Source organism: Delphinus delphis, chromosome 14, assembly GCF_949987515.2.
Source record: "Delphinus delphis chromosome 14, mDelDel1.2, whole genome shotgun sequence".
Lineage (NCBI taxonomy): Eukaryota > Metazoa > Chordata > Mammalia > Artiodactyla > Delphinidae > Delphinus > Delphinus delphis.
Window position 1 is genome coordinate 44,223,084 of NC_082696.1, and position 12,997 is coordinate 44,236,080.

Consider the following 12,997-nt stretch of genomic DNA (forward strand, 5'->3'; position numbering starts at 1 on the left):
TGAGTATTTTCCCTCACTCTACAGCATGTCTTGTAAAATTATGCACAGTGACAAAGTGGACTGTTTCGATGTACTGCCTGTAAAAAAGGGATCAGGGTGTATAGACATAAAACTTGTTTAGTTCAAAATATCAGGAATGTAGCAGCCTTTTCAATTGCTCTTTCCAATCTTCAATAGTAACTTTGTTTTGATTGTATCAGAAACTGCCTTCCTTGTCTTGATATTCTTTGTAGCTGCTTAAATAGATTTATTCCAGAGAGTAATCCTTATTTTCATCACTGTCAAATGTACTCTGCACTTGGGTGGATACGTTTAGATGACAGAAGAATGTTTCCTTGATTACAGTTTTCACAAAAGGCGCCTCTGGAGTGTGTCCTCTTACTTGACTATTGATTGATTATACTCCAACTCCTCAATCGTCTTCTCCTTCATTTTCTACCCAGTATTTTTCAAAACTCAATTTGGATAAGAAATCTCACTCAAAAAATTGTTGATGCTGTTCAGTTTATACACATGACTATTACCTGAGAGACAGAACGTGCTCACATGCTTTCCGTCAGTAATGAGTGCTTACACAAATAGCCTGGCTTTTTGGTTTCTTTCTTCAAATCAATCATGAGACTTTTGGAGTTTCCTGATTTCTTAAAAGTAAAATATGTATTTGCCATTTCACTTAGGCAGTTGGACAGGAAATCCAAACTTCCCACTGTAGAAATTTTAGAAAACAAAATGATCTGAGTTCGAATAATAATTATTTAAACAAACACACATATAGCACCTTCTCTGTGCCAGACATTATTCTAAGACTTTCCTTAAATAACACATGTATCATTACTACTTTCCCAAATCATACAATGTATGAACTATATCTCTGTGCATTTTACAGATGAAGATGGACAGTAAGGCTCAGATCTGTAAATACAATGGTGATTAAGGAATTTTTCCAAAGTCACCTATCTAGTAAGTATCGAAGATAAATTTGAACCTAGGCAGTCTGATTCCAGAGACTATATTCTTAACTACTACATTGTAATAAAGTATCCAACACAATGCCTAGGACACAGCTCAGAATCAACACAAGAGTTTGTCCTCTTCCTTTCTTCCACCTTTAGCACTCTATGTAATCTGTTCTTATAAGGGTGCTTTTATATATCACCCTTAATAATATCCTTTAAAAGTTCTGATTCAGATGGCCACATTCTCAAAGCCTGAACAAAATCTGCCCCATACCACCCATGATTTTGCTTCAAAAAATAGATGGAAGACCAGCACACTAGAGCTTCTATTTGCAAATCCTGTATGCTATTAGATACATCAAAATCCTAAACTGGTGACATATGTGGAAAATTGGGCAGGATTCTCCCCTGAAGGAAAATAAAATGGTGACTGAAAGAAAACATTTTGATCTTTAGTGAGACAGGAGAAATGTGGGAAACTTGTGATTTTCAGAACCAAATTTCTCTCAGATGCATCTTTTGTGACAAGGAGCAGTGATTCCCAAATAACATTTCAGTTTGGTACAGCCCTTCTCAGAAAAGAATTATGAGGATGTGGGATTTGGGAGAACTTGAATTCAGCTGTATAAACTTTAACACATGTTTAACTGCTTCTGATATTCATTATTTTCATTCATCCATTAAGCAAGTATTTCTTCAGGGCTACCAGGCATTAGAATAGGAACCGAGATAGAATAACAACTAATGTCGTACTACTACTCTTAAGGATATGGGATATTGGGGAAGACATATGAATAAATATAAATAAATAGATAATATGATTATAATGGGATAAAGGCCATAGTAAGTGCTGTGCTTGTGCAAAGAATGGACATCCCACTTATTACCTTTATGATAAAGAGGAGGTAGCAAGCAGAGGTGAGAAGTAATGTTTCAAGGGGAGGAACATCTTAGGCAAAGGCTCTGAGTCAAGAAAGAGTCTAAAAGGTATGGTATGTCAAACCTTTAACTTCTGAGCGATGTGCTTCAATTTCCTTTTCCAATGGTTTAAACAGTATGTCTCCAAGAAAACTTCCGTATTTAGAAAACGACTGGCAATTTATTCTCTCTGTGCAAGCTCACACCCTTATAGTTGTCCTTCCTTATCAAGATGTTATCCTCAGGACGGCTGTACTTGTTAACACTCAGTATTTCAACACGGGCTACCACATTTTCCATTCCCATCTATAATTTGGCATCAAGTTTGAAGCCATTATTTATCATGTTAGTGTTATAATTAACTACAAATGATTGAAGCACATTTTTTAAGTGTCCTTAAAAAATAGAGTGAAGCTTGCCAGGGTCACAGTTGACAAAATAGTGGTGATAAAAGAGACATTTGGACTGTACTTGGCAAATACATAATCTTTCATTTTCTAAGAAATGGTATTAGATGATACCCTGTTATTTCCTTGAAACTCAAATGCCGTATGTAATTTTTGATAATGATTAGAAATGTAGAACAGTCTCTTTCGTGCTCTTTAAATCTGGTCATAAACTACCTTGGAGTTAACACCTGAGCATGTATTGAGTCAGATGGAATTTTACCACCTGGTATTTGGCCTGCAATACTTGAATTTGTGAAAACATGACCGTGAGCTTTCTTAAAGATTAAAAAAAAAGTTTCTGAACTCTTTAAAATGTTCATAACTTATCTGTCTAATAAAATTTTTGTTATAGTTGCCTATTAAACCATCCGTTGATTTTTAAAGTAAGTATATTTTTCTATCCACATAACACTGAATTTTCATGTACCTTCCCTATCTTTTTCTGAAATAAATGTTCCTAAAAGAGGTTTGTACTTTCTGTTTAATAGAACTAACTCAAATCTCTACCATTCTACCCTGCTTTCCTCAATGCTTTTTGTATACCCACAGTGTTCTCCTAATAGCATCTTCTCTTCTATTTGGCTTTGTGCTTTGGACCTACTGCTTGGTTAGAGACTCACCAGTAGTTGGGATATTGCAAAGGAGGTCTGTGGAGGTGCTGATGTAAAACAGTGCTATAAAGTACTTTTAAGAAAAAAATCTTACCTCCTTGCTGGTAATTTAGAGACTTTGCTCAATTTAACAAAACAAGAAGATCTTAAGTGTGAGAGGTTTTGATTGTTTGTTTCCTGAAAGTTTTAGCATTGTTACTTAAAGGTTTACTCCAGGTTTGGTTCTCCCTGATTCCACCCATTTCCTCCGTCTTATATCTCCCTAGATGCTATATTATATGCTACCACTGAAGGACATGCTCCCTTAGCGCTACTTTCCCATATTCTGTTTTTATTCTGCCTTCTGAGAGTGAGGGTGAAATTACTTGAGCTGAAACAATGCTACAGAGACTACTAGTTCTTTATTTATTACTTATTTTTCTTTTTTTTATTAACAGACTGTTAATTTAATAAAGGGGTGCTAATACACTGGACTCAAAAATTATTTTTCCAGCCTCTCTTGCAGTTAGGGATGTCAATGAGATATGAAGAAAAGTTATTGGTTGGGGCGTCAGGGAAGTCCATTTATCTCTTCACCCTTCCCATGTTTTTCTGCCTGAAACACTAGCCATGATAGATGGAGCTCTAGAAGGAAGAGTCTGTGTAACTTTGAGGAAGGAAGCAATGCACTAAGGATAGCAGAGGAGAAAAAAAAGGAGTCTAGGTCCCTCATGGCTTTTGACGACTTCTAATAGCTTTGATCTGTCTAAATCTGGATTTTTCTAGAGTAATACCCTGATTTAAGACATGGTATTCAAGTCTCTGTTACCAGAAGCCAAACACAGTTCCTGAAGGATACATAGAGCAAGTAGTTGATCAGTAAACTGCTTTGACCAGTAAATCAACTGTCACCCCCGCTCAGTCTCCATTTCCGTGTCCCTCCTCACATACCATAAAGTGGAGGAGTCATTGGAATTTGAAGCAGAAGTAGATGAGAGCCATCTCAGGCCACACAGTAACATTACTAACACTAGGAAGGTGAAGACGAGAGAAGTTGAAATGAAACATTTATTCAGTAATACTATGGATTGGGAACTATACTGTTAATCTTGATAGAAGTACTTTGCAAGATACACATCATTTTACTGACTTTTCCAGAAAAGTAAATAGAATTAGAGAAATTAAGTTTCAAGGCCATGCAGCTTATTATTTCTAGAGCTAGAATTCAAAATTTGATGTTGCCCCTCCAAAACACTTGCTCTTTAGAGCGATGTTTTCTATTTTTTACTAGCACTTTCATTATATATATGATGAACAGACCAGACTAAGTTCATCAGAGCTCAACAAATTAGAAAGGATAGGAAATTCTACTTTTTATTTCTCAATGAAGTGGCAGCTTCTGCATCTCATCAGGCCGGCTTGTAAATCCTAGCATCCCCATATGAGCTGTAATAAAATTAGGTGAGAAAGAATCTTGTTGAAGTGGAATAACAAGAACACCAGATGTGAAGCAACTGGAGAAATGAATGAATGAACACCTTATCCTTATTAGTCACACAACTCTAGATTTGTCAATATATTTTTTTAAGTCAAGCAGATTCTCCAGCATCTTGCTACTAAACTCATAGAAAAGTGCTGTTACTTGCAAAACACAAAAATTGGGTCCTGTATTTGTTAGTATTGGTGGGGGGAAAGCGAGGTCAGTAAGATATGCTGACTTGTAGCTAAAAGTATGAGCATTTATTAAACTTTGCCATATGTGAGGACGCATTCAAAAATTGGGGCAGACACAGTTCCACATTAATGATCATCACATTAATCAGTTCCACTGCTGTTTCCTTCTATCTTTTATTTGGTACGCGGGCCTCTCACTGCTGTGGCCTCTCCCATTGCGGAGCACAGGCTCCGGACGCGCAGGCTCAGCGGCCATGGCTCACGGGCCCAGCCTCTCCACGGCATGTGGGATCTTCCCGGACCGGGGCACGAACCCGTGTCCCCTGCATCAGCAGGTGGACTCTCAACCACTGCGCCACTAGTGAAGCCCCTTCTGTCTTTTTAGAAAGTGGTTTGTATTTAATTTGCCTTTGATGCTGCAAAAGTAGGAGAGTATTTAGTGTTTGTACATGGGTGGACTCTGAGATCTTAATACTGCTCCCTATAATAGGGTCATTAATAAAACCTAAAAGAAAAGCTTTTGGAAGGAGTAGCATCTAGATTTTAATCCCAGCTCTAGAAGTTGTAGAGTTACAAGGGCCAACAGGTAAAACAAGAATTAACTATAGGAATAAGTTAAATATCCAAGTCACTTTGTTAAGTTCACAATAGGGTTCAAACCCCACAAAATCCAGTAATGCGGGATACTGCCTACAAAGCTATGGATTTGATGAGAGCCTTCCTGAGACAGGCTTATCTCTGAGTGTCTGAAAAGTGGCTACACAAAGAGATCATATTTTTAAATTATTCATGGTTCTAACGGAGAAGGGAGACTTTAGCTGTCAAACAAGACAACCACCCTGACCCATCTCCGTCCCTACGGAAATACCTTCATAATAGCTTAGGAAAGCCTAGCTTATTTAAACAATGGGAAAGGGAATCATCGTTAAATTCTAAACTAAGACATTGGACAAAAACGATGAAAATAAAATGAACAATATTTCATTAGTTAAATAAAGCACCCAGGAAAAATTGTTCATGAGGAAGGTGATAATTTTAACCCAATATTTTAAAATTAGCTATATGAATTTCAGAAGTCATAAATACTAAAGCTCAGAAATGATTAGGCTAGACACACAGAAGAATACTAATCAAGAAATAGGGGACTTAAGAGAAATTTTTTTTTTCCCCCTGGTACGCGGGCCTCTCACTGTTGTGGCCTCTCCCGTTGCGGAGCACAGGCTCCGGACGCACAGGCTCAGCGGCCATGGCTTACGGGCCCAGCCGCTCCGAGGCATGTGGGATCCTCCCGGACCGGGGCAGGAACCCATGTCCCCTGCATTGGCAGGTGGACTCTCAACCACTGCGCCACCAGGGAAGCCCGGGAAATTTTTTTTAAAAAAGAAAATAGAACAAACTTCAAAAACTAACTCTAAATAGTAATCTGAAGTAGATATACATCGAAGAAATCATAGGGAGGGAATGAAAATAAAATAAGCAGCAATAAAAGAATAGAATCAAGGATGGTTTGAAGAAAATGTAATAGACATAAACAATATGCAGAGAGACACGATGTATACCTAGAGGAGTCTGTGAAGAGGAAATGCAAAGCAATGAAACATAGTAAATAGTTAAAACTATAATTCTGGAAGCTTTCTTAAAAGAAGAAAGTTTGAATTGCATGTTACAAAGGTACACTCTCTACCTTGGAAATTCTATTCAGAATATCCAAAGCTGAGATAATTCCTAAAATAACTATTACACTTTAAATATAATGAAAAATAATTATTTGGGAATCTGGGAAAAGCATCACTTAAAAGAAAAAATAAGTCAGAATAGCATCAGACTTGACTGTAATATTTTATTACACTAAAATGTGAACTTAAGACCATACAATGGTATTTTTAAGATATACAAGGAAAGGGAATGTTAGCCAAGTATTTTATATACTGACAAACTGTTCTTCCAGAATGAAGGCCATATACAGATACTTTTGAATTTTGAAAAACTTGAGAAGTGTTGCTCAAATGATCCTCCCCTGAGAAACCTAGTAGAGAACAAATTTCTGGTAACCATAAAATGATAAAGTTTGGGGTGAGCACTGAGTATATTTATGGGGGACTTAAACTATAAGAATGAGAAAGAGAAGGCAGAATGTGTTATCTTTTCTTTAAAAATAAACTGAGATAACACTAGTGACTAAAATTGGAGAGTGGAGGGAAAGAGGGAGGGTAGAAAGACTGCTGTTTATGGTAAGATGGTAATATATAGCATCTAAGGAAGTGTTGGTTAAGGAATTTATATAAGGATATGAGTATCAAAATACAACTTGGAAAAAATGCAAACTATCCATGATAAAAATAGCTCTCTAAAAAAAAAATCAACTACAATTAACTCTTGAATAACACGCGTTTGAACTGCCTGGGTCCACTTATACATTATTATTTTTTCAATAAATACAACAGCACTGCACTGTTTGCAGTTGGTTGAATCTGTGAATGCAGAACTGTGGATATGGACCGTTGACTGTGAAATTATATTGAGATTGTCTACTACAAGGGGTAGACAGGGTGGGCATCCCTAAGCCCTGCATTGTTTAATGGTCAACAGTAATATAAAATTTTATATAAAGATTATATATATATATATATATATATATATATGTAATGAAACAATATAACAAAGTTAAAGACCAAGCCATCATTTTTTAAAAAAAATGTAAATAAGAATAACCCACCTAACAAAAGGAAAAAAATCATATTTGCAAATATATTGAAATGCAAAATTGTGCCCTCCAAGAGACACATCAAAAACAAAGTGATTCAGAAAGTTTAAAAATAAATGTATGGGAGTAGGGAGGAGACCTACTGTAGTCCCAGGCTAAAATGGACACAATGGCAGTGGCAGAGCTGGCCAAGCAGGTGTAGGTCTGCAGTAGATTCATCCCTCCATTATTAATGGAGTGTTTAAATATAGAAACAAGTACAAAAAGTTGTTGGTTGTAGGACAACTTTCAAACAAATTCAAAAAGTTTGCCTCTATTTGTAATATTCATATAAAGCATTTGATTAGATTAAAAGCTGAAGTGACACAGCAACAAAAGGGGAAATTATTCCCACATCCAACTTGATCCATATGTTTACTAAAAGTAATTACTTGAACAATATCCATGAGTTATTTTTGCATTTTCCACTATGATCACTATTTGCTGTGAGAAATACTGCGCTTGGTTACCACTTTATCTCCCTCTAGAGGATAGAGTCCCAGGTGCCACTCTTTCTGAATTAGAAACAGTCCTGAATGACTTCCTATAAAAAGACCAGACTACTGGGCTTCCCTGGTGGCGCAGTGGTTGAGAGTCCGCCTGCTGATGCAGGGGACGTGGGTTCATGCCCCGGTCTGGGGAGATCCCACATGCCGCAGAGCGGCTGGGCCCGTGAGCCATGGCCGCTAAGCCTGCACATCCGGAGTCTGTGCTCCGCAATGGGAGAGGCCACGACAGTGAGAGGCCCACGTACCGCAAAAAAAAAAAGACCAGACTACCAGATCTTGACGTTGAAGGACAGCCTAACCCATTGATTGTGCATATTAGCTAGAAGTACATTGATATGACTTTCAAAACCAAGAATCAGAAGTTGAGCACAGATGGTTATGAGAGAGATTGCATGAAAGTACTGATTTTTCCAACATTCATCAGTAAAGTTCATACATGTGCAGGTACAAAAATTACTTCAGAACACTTCAAAAGGTGTTTAGAAGGGTCTAGATCACTACACCTAGAATTACTTCTAAAAGAGGATGGCCAAAGACACATCAGGCAAATGCAAGTACAAAGTGAAGAATTATCAAGAATCTGATATGACACACACACAATGGAGTACTGTCCAGCCATAAAAAAGAAGGAAATCCTAGCATTTGTAACAACGTGGATGAACCTGGAAGGTATTATGCTAAGTGAAATAAGCCAGAGAAAGACAGATACTATATATCTCTTACATGTGTAACCTAAAATGAATAAATAAATAAAGTAAGAAAGTTAAATTCATAGAAGCAGGGAGTAGAATCATGGTTGACAGGGACTGCAGGATGGGGGAGATAGGGAGCTATTGGTCAAAGGGGACAAAATTTCAGTTATAAGATGAATTAGTTCTGAGAATCTAGTGTAGAACATGATGACTGAAATTAATAACTCACCACACACATACACAAAAGGTAACTATGTGAAGTGTTAGATGGGTTAATTAACTTAATTGTAGTAAATATTTGACAATGTATATGAAATCATCACATTGTACAATTTAAATATATACAATTTTATTGGTCAGTTATATCTCAATAAAGTTGGAAAAGTTAAACAAGGATAAATAATTAAGAAATTTGTAAAACATGTTATGATATTAATAAATATTATATATATGATAAGGCCTTTAAGACTAAAATAGGGAATGAACAGATGGACTAATAAACCAGTAGGGAAATTTCAGAAATAGTCCAAAGTGAATTTGATAATTTATGAAAAGTTGACATAGAAAATCAGTGAGGATAAGTTAATCTTTTAAATCAATGGATTATGACAAACAGATTTCCATTCAGGAAATAAAATAAAATAAATATAGACCCATATATTACATTGTATAAGAAGATAAGTCTCAAATGGATCAGTTATATAAATACAAGAAAACAAAATTATACAGGTATTAGAAGAAAGCAGAGGTGAAATGCCTGGCTGTAATTAAACCTTCCTAATTATGATTCAAAATTGATAAGTAATAGTGAAAAGGGAATAATGCATTTAATTAAATAAACCAAAGAAATGAATAGAAAAATGTCAAAAGACAAATGGTAAACTAGGAATTTGTAATTTATATTGCAAATAATTAATATCTCTAAAATGTAAAAAACTTCTGTAATGAGAAGGAAATATAATCCAGCAATTTAATATACAATTTGCAAATGACATGAATGTTTAATGACATGGAAGAATGTTTAAATTCACTCATAAAAAGAGAAAAATAAATAAAACACCACTGAGATACTATTTCTTACCACTCAGACTGGAAAAAAACAAAACAAAACAAAAAGTCTCATACCAAGCTGGTGAGTATGTAGTGAACTAGTCTCATACATTGCTAGCAAGAATGCAAAGTGTTACAACTCCTGTAGAAGATATTTTGGCAATGTTTAGCAAAGTGATATCAAATATTGGACCAGACAATTCCACTTCTAGAATCTATCCCAAAGGTAGATTAGCAAACCACAAAATAGCTTGTATATAATATTATTTGTTGCAATTATTTGTAATAGCAAAAAATTAGGAATAAACCATATGTCCATTAATAGGGTGTGGGTTGCATAAATAATGGTACATACCACAATGAATTATGAAGCTGCGAAAAAGAATTAGGACAATCTGTGCCCACCAATTTATTTTTTTAATTTTCTTTTTTTTAACATCTTTATTGGAGTACAATTGCTTTACAGTGGTGTGTTAGTTTCTGCTGTATAACAAAGTGAATCAGCTATATGTATACATATATCCCCATATCTCCTCCCTCTTGCGTCTCTCTTCCACCCTCACAGGTGGTCACAAAGCACGGAGCTGATCTCCCTGTGCTATGCGGCTGCTTCCCACGAGCTATCGGTGTTACATTTGGTAGTGTATATATGTCCATGCCACTCTCTCACTTTGTCACAGCTTACCCTTCCCCCTCCCCGTGTCCTCAAGTCCATTCTCTAGTAGGTCTGCGTCTTTATTCCCGTCCTGCCCCTAGGTTCTTCACGACCATTTTTTGTTGTTGTTTTTAGATTCCATATAGAGTGATAGCTAACATATATGTACACAGCAATGTGTATAGTAGAGAAAGTTTCATGTAAGAAATGGAAGATCAAAATATGTACACTTTATTTACTTAAATTTGCAAAAGGAAACACTGAAAAAAATTTTTTAAAAGCTGATGAAAAGGATCGTATGGGTAACCAAATAGTTTGAATGAATTAGGGAAAGTTCTTCTATACATAATAATTCTAATAAATGCAGAAGGAATGATAAAATTGGAAAATTACCATTTTCATCGCTAATGAAAAAATTGATCCAGGCAAGTAGTCAGTGGATAGTAAAACCATTAGTAAAGGTTGATTGGGAACTTTAACTTGACATAGTCTTCACCTCCTGAACTCGTGAAACAATTTTAGCATCACTAGACATCACTAACATGCAGTGAGAAAGCCAGACAGTATGTGCCTACTGATAGAATTAATATCAAATGAGCTGCAGATCCTACAGTATTATTATGTCAACAAAACAAAATAAAAAGAAAATGAATCAAATCAGACTGACAGGAAATTCAGGGACTAAAGGGACTAGTTAAATGACATATCAAGGAAGCAATGTCAAACACGGTTATGTGGGATATTCATTGGACATCTAATGTGGTTTCTAAAAGAGGAATATTGCATACAAAAATAACAGATATGCAACACAGAAAAAGAAAAGCTGTGGTAGATTGATAGACACTTAAAATACAAAAATGAGCATAAGAATCAAATGTAGTGAATATAACTTGTCTCAATCCTAGTTTGAATGAGTTGACTATTCAAGGGCAATTGAAGTAACTTGAAAGGTTAGTTATTAGATAATATTAAGGCACATTTTAAATTTGTTAAGTGTGATAATGATATTGGATTATTTAAGAAAATTATCTGTGTTTTTGAGAAACATACAGAATATTTCTGATTGAGTTGACATGGTATATGCATTTTGCTTTGAAATACTCCAGTAAAACAATTTTGAAAATATTTTTAAAAATATGAGTAGAGGATAGATAAAGAATAGAAAAATACACCTTTCATCTAGCTTAAAAAAACTATCAACATTTAGCTATACTTGCTTTAGCTATTACCCACTTTATTTCTATAAAATAATATTGTGAAAAATTTAAAACATACCAAAAAAGTTACAGCTAATACCCTAATCATGCTTTTATGTATATTTTCCTAATAACTTTAATTGTTTTATAGGCATTCAATAAATGATCTAGGTAACATTAAAGTCATTTCAAAGTACTTATTTATAGATTATCTGTTAAATATATTAGCATAGACGAGCAAGGCAATTTCAGAAACATTTTCTATTAGGTATGCTTACTAGGCTGAGGAAACCAAGGAAAGTCCCTCAATCACCTTTTCATGAATCATTTAAAATGAGACCATCTGAAACATCTGAAATAAAATGTGGATGGGCAAAGCAGTGTGTTGTAAAGAGGGTATTATCTAGCACTAAACTTCCGTGATTTTATTATGCTTGTAGAAGCTTAGAAAATTGTCCCGTGTTCTCACATCACTACATTGAAATGCTAGAAGGTTTGCCTCTCAGTGTGCAGACTCATAGAAACACAGTCTAAGAGTTGGTAATGTCTTCTGAAAATGCACACCTTGCTGAGGCACCAAATGATTGGAGTGGTTCATTAATCACATTTGTTTTGCGACTTAGAAAAACACTCTCTTCCCTCTATTTTCCTTATCAAATCTATATCTTTGAGACTGTCAACATATTAAGTAGGTGAAATTTCATAATTTAATGTTTAAAGGCAGTGAAATGATGTTAATTATTGATTGACTTGGGGCATTTTAGTTTGTAATTTAATAGTTTAACATTTTAACATCATTTAGGCAACCTATTTGGAGGGCTACTTTGTTCATATAATCATTACACCATCAACTTGTGAATCATATGGAGATATCCAGGATTGTTTTAAGAAAAGCTCACTTATAGCACAATACAGCAAGTGGCTTGGGGAAAAACGACAACCTATAGTACTTTCCATCCTTTACAAGAATACTAATTTTAGAAGGTGAGGTTTAGTAGTAGTAGAATATAATAGCTAACGTTTATTGAGCTCTTACTATTGGTCCCACCCTGCAGTAAGAAATTTATATATGGGATCTCATGTGATATTCATGGAAATCCTATAAGCTAAGTACTGTTATCACCCTTTGCACTTCATATAGCACCTGGAACATCATTGTTGGTTGAAGTTTGCGAATAAACGAATGAATACATTGATGTGTGGGGAAAAATCATATTTAGAAAGTTTCTGGAAAATATTTTATCTTTTCTAAATAATTTCTTTTCTCTTATCAATTGACTGCATTAGAAGCATATGTTCCCAGGATAAGAATACAATGAAGTATGTTGCCCTTGTTCATTTTATGTTTCTAAATGTAAAATTACAATTAAGTTGAATGATAGATGATCTTCACTATTTTGATAACTTGTGAAAAGTTACGTGGTAAAATAATCAGCCGTAGCTTTGTTTTTATAACTTTATTCTTAAAATTTTGGTATTCTGGTTTCATAGGGTGATGATAAGAAGATCTATTCTCCTGTGTTTGCTTACATATTCTCTTTTCCTTTCTCTGTGAACCTGGAGTT